The sequence below is a fragment of the Frankliniella occidentalis genome, unplaced genomic scaffold (genome assembly GCF_000697945.3).
Source record: "Frankliniella occidentalis isolate FOCC.00 unplaced genomic scaffold, Focc_3.1 Scaffold115, whole genome shotgun sequence".
Lineage (NCBI taxonomy): Eukaryota > Metazoa > Arthropoda > Insecta > Thysanoptera > Thripidae > Frankliniella > Frankliniella occidentalis.
The window spans coordinates 797,023-803,288 of NW_026267243.1; the positions used below are offsets into that span (position 1 = coordinate 797,023).

The window sequence follows — 6,266 nt, forward strand, 5'->3', positions numbered from 1 at the left end:
GGGCGTTGAGCACCTTCCCGACGGGACTCGCTTGCGCCGAGGAGCTGCGAGCTGCGGCCCCCTCCCGGCAGCAGAGATTATTCTGGGTGTAGAGGAGGAAGGCGGTCCTTCCGAGTGTTCCCCGAGGTGGCCCCGGCAGGCCGACGGCAGGCCGGCGGCAGGACCCCGTCCAGGAGCACACAGGCACCCACCTGCGCCCGCACGGCCCGCACCTGAGCGGTTCGCCGTTGTCTCCCCCGATTGAGTCGGGGGAGGGGGAGGTATATTTGGGTCAGCCACCACGACCGGGCCGCCCAGGCAGGCAGGCAGGCAGGCAGGCAGGCAGGCAGGCAGGCAGGCAGGCGGGCAGGCGGGCTGGCTGAGCTGGCGGCGAGCAGCACGAGCATTGGGGGGCAGCGAGAGCCCTGCAGACAGCCCCGGCGCACGCACGGGCCCTGGGGCCCAGCTCACCACGTGCGCACAGGTGGGGGCCCACCACCGGGCCCACCGGGCCCACCACACCATGTCCTGCATTTAGCCGCACGGCCCGCGGCCTAGAGGGGTCAACATTTGCACCCAACGAGGCTTTACCCACTTTCTGCATAGAGGGGCGAAAGAATTGTGGTTGTTTGGAGAGACAGTGGGAAGTCGCAAGTCTTATTGAGTCCCCTCACCACCACGTCGCAAAATACTTACTGGCAAAAAAAATATAAAAAATAGTCTTGTATTGCAAAACATTTTTTCTACACAAGTTCCAAAGAATTTTGAGGCATTGCAGTACAAACTAGTTTTACGCCAGCCTGCTAAACTACTACTTTGCAATACGCACAAACTGTCTACCAACTGACAGCTTCTGGCAAAGAGTTTATTCGCACGGAACCAATTCTTTGCAATAGGACGATCGAAGATTCGTCACAACATTGCAAAGAAAGAGTTCGCAATCATATTAAGCACATCAGGTTTCAAGTGCTGCTCATCATTCCGATGGCCATTTCCTCCCCCAGTACAGGCGTCGTCCAACAACCACAAAACCTAACAAAACACGAATACAAGTGTATTCTATCTTCCAAAATGTGCGTGTGAATGTGTGAGAGCGACCAGAGGAGGGGTCCCGAACAGGAAGGTGTGCGGGCGGCATGTCGCGTCCCCGTGCACAGCGGCGCCGGTTTGCTATACCGCAGTGGGGCTTTAATTTTAGAAGGAGGGGGTGGCCGACCGACCCGCGCTGGTCACAGTGCCGCGGCGCGCGGCGCCGCCAACACAATCCGCATCTCTCTCTCTCTCTCTCTGGACAGAGCGCCAACAGGAAGCACGGGACGCAAGAAAGTAACAGTGACTCACACGCGCTCGCGCCTCCCTCCCGGGCCCCACCCGGCACCGCACGCCCTCCACGAGACATTTATCTATTCCTACCTTCGACGAAAATCGGCAATCCCCCTATACCTTTTAAATCTCCCTTTCACTTCTTGACAGTGTCACCAGGCCGAGGGACCAGCCCCCGGCTTCCGCTCGAGGAATGAGATCTTCTAAATCAGGAAGCTCATTATCTTTTGGAGTTCCCGAGGGTGAGCATGGCAAGCAGCCTGGGGCTGGCAGAAAGGTAAACCAGACGCGTGGAAATCCTCCAGAACCCACAAAGATTTCGCAAAAAATAGAAAAAATCCGCTACACGTCTCCGGGGCGACGACGACATTTCAGTCGAAAAGAAAGCTATGTGGCTGCAAGTCGTGAAGATCGCTCCACCTCGCCGATGGCTGGCTGGCCGCTGTGCTAGCGACCGGGTCCTTGACATTTGGAGGAGCCAAACGACAGACCAACGACGGTACCACATACAAGTAGTGGTAGTAGTAGTAGTAGTAGAGGAGGAGGAGGGGTTCCAGGCGGCAGGGGGGGGGGCAGAGAGAGAGAGAGAGAGAGAGAGAGAGAGAGAGAGAGAGAGAGAGAGAGAGAGAGGAGCCACGACATGAAGAAGAAACATCGTGCGCGCAGACATGCAGCAGGTGAAACAGGACAGTCGTGTGATTCACACCCGCCGTGCGACACCAACGGACGAGCCGGCCGCACACCAACAAAAATGTTCTCTCATTTCAAGTCTCCATTTTGAATTATGTTGACCAATTTTACTCTTGACGCCAGGTGTATTAGCTTTCGACTAAGAAAATGTTCTGTACTTCAAAGGAAAACTCGTCTTTGCATCCAAGAAAATAACAAATAATCTTGGGTCAAAAGTACTGGAAACAAGATATCATTTTTCTGGGCGCACGTCAGAGAGCGAGCGACAGGCCGCGACAGCCTCAGCAGCAGCGGTGATTTCCACCTCCTCCCTCATTGCGACAGATTCCTCCCCCCCCCCCCCCCCCCCCCCCCCCCGCCCACACCCCCCCCCCCCCCCCCCCTCCCCCGATCCGGGTCAGACGACCTTGTCGCGGGCATAACGGTCCCGTCTCCAGCCACACGCCGCGCGTTACCGCCAGGTGAAGCAGCGGCCTGGGCAGCGGAGCGCCGGTGTGATCTTTTTATCATTTCTCATCACAGCAAACAAATCCCGATAACAACTTTTTTATTACAGCAAACACATTTTAGGTTGATTTTTTTTTTCGCCTGCTCGTGCGAAATGTAAATGTGAATGTGATGGTGCTGCTGCCAAGACGGAACGGGATCGGCCCCGCTGGCCAGGCCGGGCCGGGCCGGGGGGAGCCGGCGGTGGTGCGGCGAGCAGCGGGTCGCCAGTGTGTGTCACTTTGTGCATAATCAGGTCCCCCCGACCAAGGTCCTGCCCGCCAGCGCGTCAGCGCGTCACGTGGTCGGAATTAATCGCTAAAACCATTAAAAAATCAATGACGGCGTGTTGACAGTAGCCGAAGGGTAGGGTGGGGGCGGGGATGTGGGCCTTGTCAAGGGGAAGTGACAACGCCATTATAGACAGATCCGGGAGCAGCGCGACGGCGGCGCACGCCACTCGGTGTACCCGCGCCAAACGGTTACCTCACATGCGGTAACACACCGCCCCGCCCCGGGGGGTTATCCTCCTCCTCCGGCGGCGAGGGCGTCGACGGCGTCCTCCCCCAGGGGTCGCGGGCCGCCCTGGCCCGGGGCGTGGCGCGCCGCTGACACAACGAGCCAGCCGCCGCGGCGAAACGAAAAATAGTACGCGCCTTTGGCGCCCGGCCAGCACCACAACAACAAGAACAAAACAAACACAAACTAGCGAAAAACGGCAGCGCTGCGGCGGCGTACGTAGTACCCGCTCCTGTCGCAATTTGTTCCGGCAGTGAACACGCGGCCGCCCATTAGTGGCTGCATCGGCCGCCCCCCCACGATCAACGCATCAAATTTGGAAAATAAAATCAAAAATGTTTGAGGGGGGGGGGGGTAAAAAAAGCTAACGCCAACCATGCAGGAAAAAGCACCCCAGGCCCAAGTCTTTTCAATTTTTGAACTGACCGCTCAACTGCACCACGCGACGTCAACGCCAACGATTTAGACTTTGAACGCTGATACATGTAACTTTACGACATTAAAAGCAGCTGATAATTCTAATGAAGTCTAGCCACGCCCGTCTCAGCAGAGTCGGTACGGTGACACGAGTGCAGACGTCCCGTGAAGGACACACGAACCGGACGGGTGGCCATCGAAAGGAAAAGGAGGGGGGAGGGGCGGCTAGAGGCAACAGAAAACACTCTTACTTTCCTGCAGCGATGTCAAGCCCCAAAACTAGCTGAACCGAGTGGGTTACCACCGGTTACCGCAGCCAGGACGACCACACACAAGGGTGGAGAAACGTAATACAATAATAAAACCATAAGAAAAAATTAATGCAAAGCGATTCAACCGGATGCCCCCTCCCACTTCTCTCTCTCACACACACACAAGCAGGAAGCGCCAAGCTTTCGCTAATTGGTCGATTCGAGTCGGCTTTGTAAGTCAGTCGGCCAATCGCAGGACGCCGCAGGACAGTGTGTAGTATCGCTGCAGACCAAATCGCTGGAGTCATCGAGACAGGCGAGAGGAAGGGAAGCGGTGGCGGGGCCTCTGGAAGACACCGGGGGAGAACGGAGGGAGGGAGGGGGAAGGGGGCCTCTGGAAGACACCGTCGAGACGCGAGCCTCAAATACACAGAGGGGCCAAGCGGAGCCGGCCACAGGGAATTTGGCCTTCACTCCATTTCACATTCCACTCGGCCGGGCCACGGCTCCAGAGGCGCGCACACACACTCGCACACCCTACGCGGCAGTACTTCATGTTCAAGTGAAAAAACGTACGCCGACGTACGCGAAATCACTAAGGAAAATAATGCAACAACCAGCAATCCTTGATATGAAAATACCCATCACGAGCTGAGCAAAGAAAGCATGCCAAGACAAAAGGACGCGATCTTTTTGGTTCTTTTGCTAGTATTATTAATTCTATGCAATGGTAAGGTAACAACATTATTACTAGATAGAAATTTGTTTGGCTGTTAACAACAAAAACCTCGTTGATAAGAAACGTTAACAGGCTATCGTTACGATTCATTGGCAAAATTGTTTACCATTGCACAAATACGTTGATAGTTGATCAACGCTAAAGTAAAACTGAGAGGTTGAGTGTGTAGAGATGCGTTTGAACAGCGTGATGAATCCTACAGCGAACCGAGTTGTTATTGCAGAAAGGAGTCAAACAGCCCGAGCGCGCCGGCGGCGGGAAGAGGGGAGGGGCGGGGGAGGGGCGCTCAACAAGTGTTGGTCCGCGCTGGGCGCCACGCGCCGCCACGCCCCCGCCCGCGCGTGTCAAACACCTCCGCAAGTGACGTGCGCCTCCCGTCACGGGTGACGGGAAAAATTACGTTTAGATATTCTTTTGAAAAACTATAAAGCTATCATCGCCACGGGGATCACCCCAACCTCTCGTTTTAGACTTGAATATCGCCACACTATGTATTACATACCATCTTCTAAACAGCTGGCGGTAACGAGTCCCCTTGTAATGATTGTACAACAATGTCTGTCTGGTCCTTCTTAAAAGTTTGATAACGATGTTGGTACAGGCTCATTTCAGGCTATCAATGAAAATAACTGGTTCGAAATTTCAGTACACTCTTACACTACATACAACAGCTTAAATTTGGGTGAAACTAATGAACGACTGATTATTTTTTCGTGAGGTTGGGTTAGAGACACATTCATGCATGAGTGTGGAGGACAGCTCCCTGTGGGTTTGTTTTGTCTCGTCCCGCCGCTCCTGCGACCTGTCCTTGAAGGCAGAGGGAGAGAGAGGGAGAGAGAGGGAGAGAGAGAGAGAGAGAGAGAGAGAGAGAGAGAGAGAGAGAGAGGGGGGGGAGAGGGGGGGAGGGGGGAAGGGGGGGGGGAGACAGAAGAGGAAGAGGTGGGGTAGAAAGAGAGGAGGTGGGGTAGAAAGAGAAAGAGCCGCGCGACGCACAATGCATCCTCGGCGGCGCGGATGAGAAGGGACGGGCGGGGGAGAAAAGGTAAAGACGGTGGGCAGGCAGGAACTCCTCGCGTCTCTCTCTCTCTCTCTCTCTCTCTCTCTCTCTCTCTCTCTCTCTCTCTCTCTCGATCACCGTGCCACAAGGCGTGATCTGCGTGCAGTCTACCCGCCCCGCGGACAAGCAGGGCCCCAAGAAGCCCAACAGGGCCTAACACTCGCCATATGGCGCCACGCAACACGCCGGCCAACAACAAGCTCTCAGCTGTCCTCCTCCAGGGCCTCCCCGACGGCAGCGCGCGTGCGCTCCCGACACCTCGGCACGACACTCACCTGGCCATTCTCGACAGACATGACGACGTCAGCGAAGGTTCCAGAACACAACAAAAACGGCAATCCAGATGCGTCGGCGTTCAAGGGTGGTTTTTCACTTTTCTTCGTCGAGGTGCTCGACTCGCCCTACGTCGACAACAACACCCAGGCCGACGAGGACAGCCTGTCAACCGCGTCAACCACGCCACTCGCTCCGGCAGAGCCTCCAGGGGCGTAACGACTCACACGCTCCCGACAGACGGACGGACAGACAGGAGACACACGGGCGGGACAGAGGTGCGCGACGAGGACCCCGTGCGAGCGCGTTCACCACGTGGCGAGGACTGGCCGCTGCGGCCGCCCGTCCATGCCGCGCCGCCCGGCCGCCGGGCACCGCCGGGCCTACCCCAGCCCGCCGCGCACGAGCAGCGCATGCGCGCCGGGCCGTGACCAGCCGCGCCAGCCGCGCCTGTGTGTGTGTGAGTGTGAGTGAGAGAGTGTGTGTGTACGCGCACACACGGCTCAATTTGGAACATTCATCGGCAGCACAC

At 56.7% G+C, this 6,266-nt stretch overlaps 1 protein-coding gene across 4 annotated transcripts in view; it reads right to left on the bottom strand.

Moving 5' to 3' along the window:
* LOC113204672 (KH domain-containing protein akap-1) overlaps positions 1–6,266 on the bottom strand; it is a 50,253-nt gene that overhangs the window by 25,179 nt on the left and 18,808 nt on the right. Inside the window, exon 1 of one of the 4 annotated variants that reach the window (XM_026419928.2) lies at positions 5,737–6,071. The exons of the other annotated variants lie outside the window; for them this stretch is intronic. The gene's annotated coding sequence lies outside the window, so the exon portion shown is untranslated. Of the gene's footprint in view, positions 1–5,736; positions 6,072–6,266 lie in introns of those variants that run through there. 4 annotated transcript variants of the gene reach the window in all.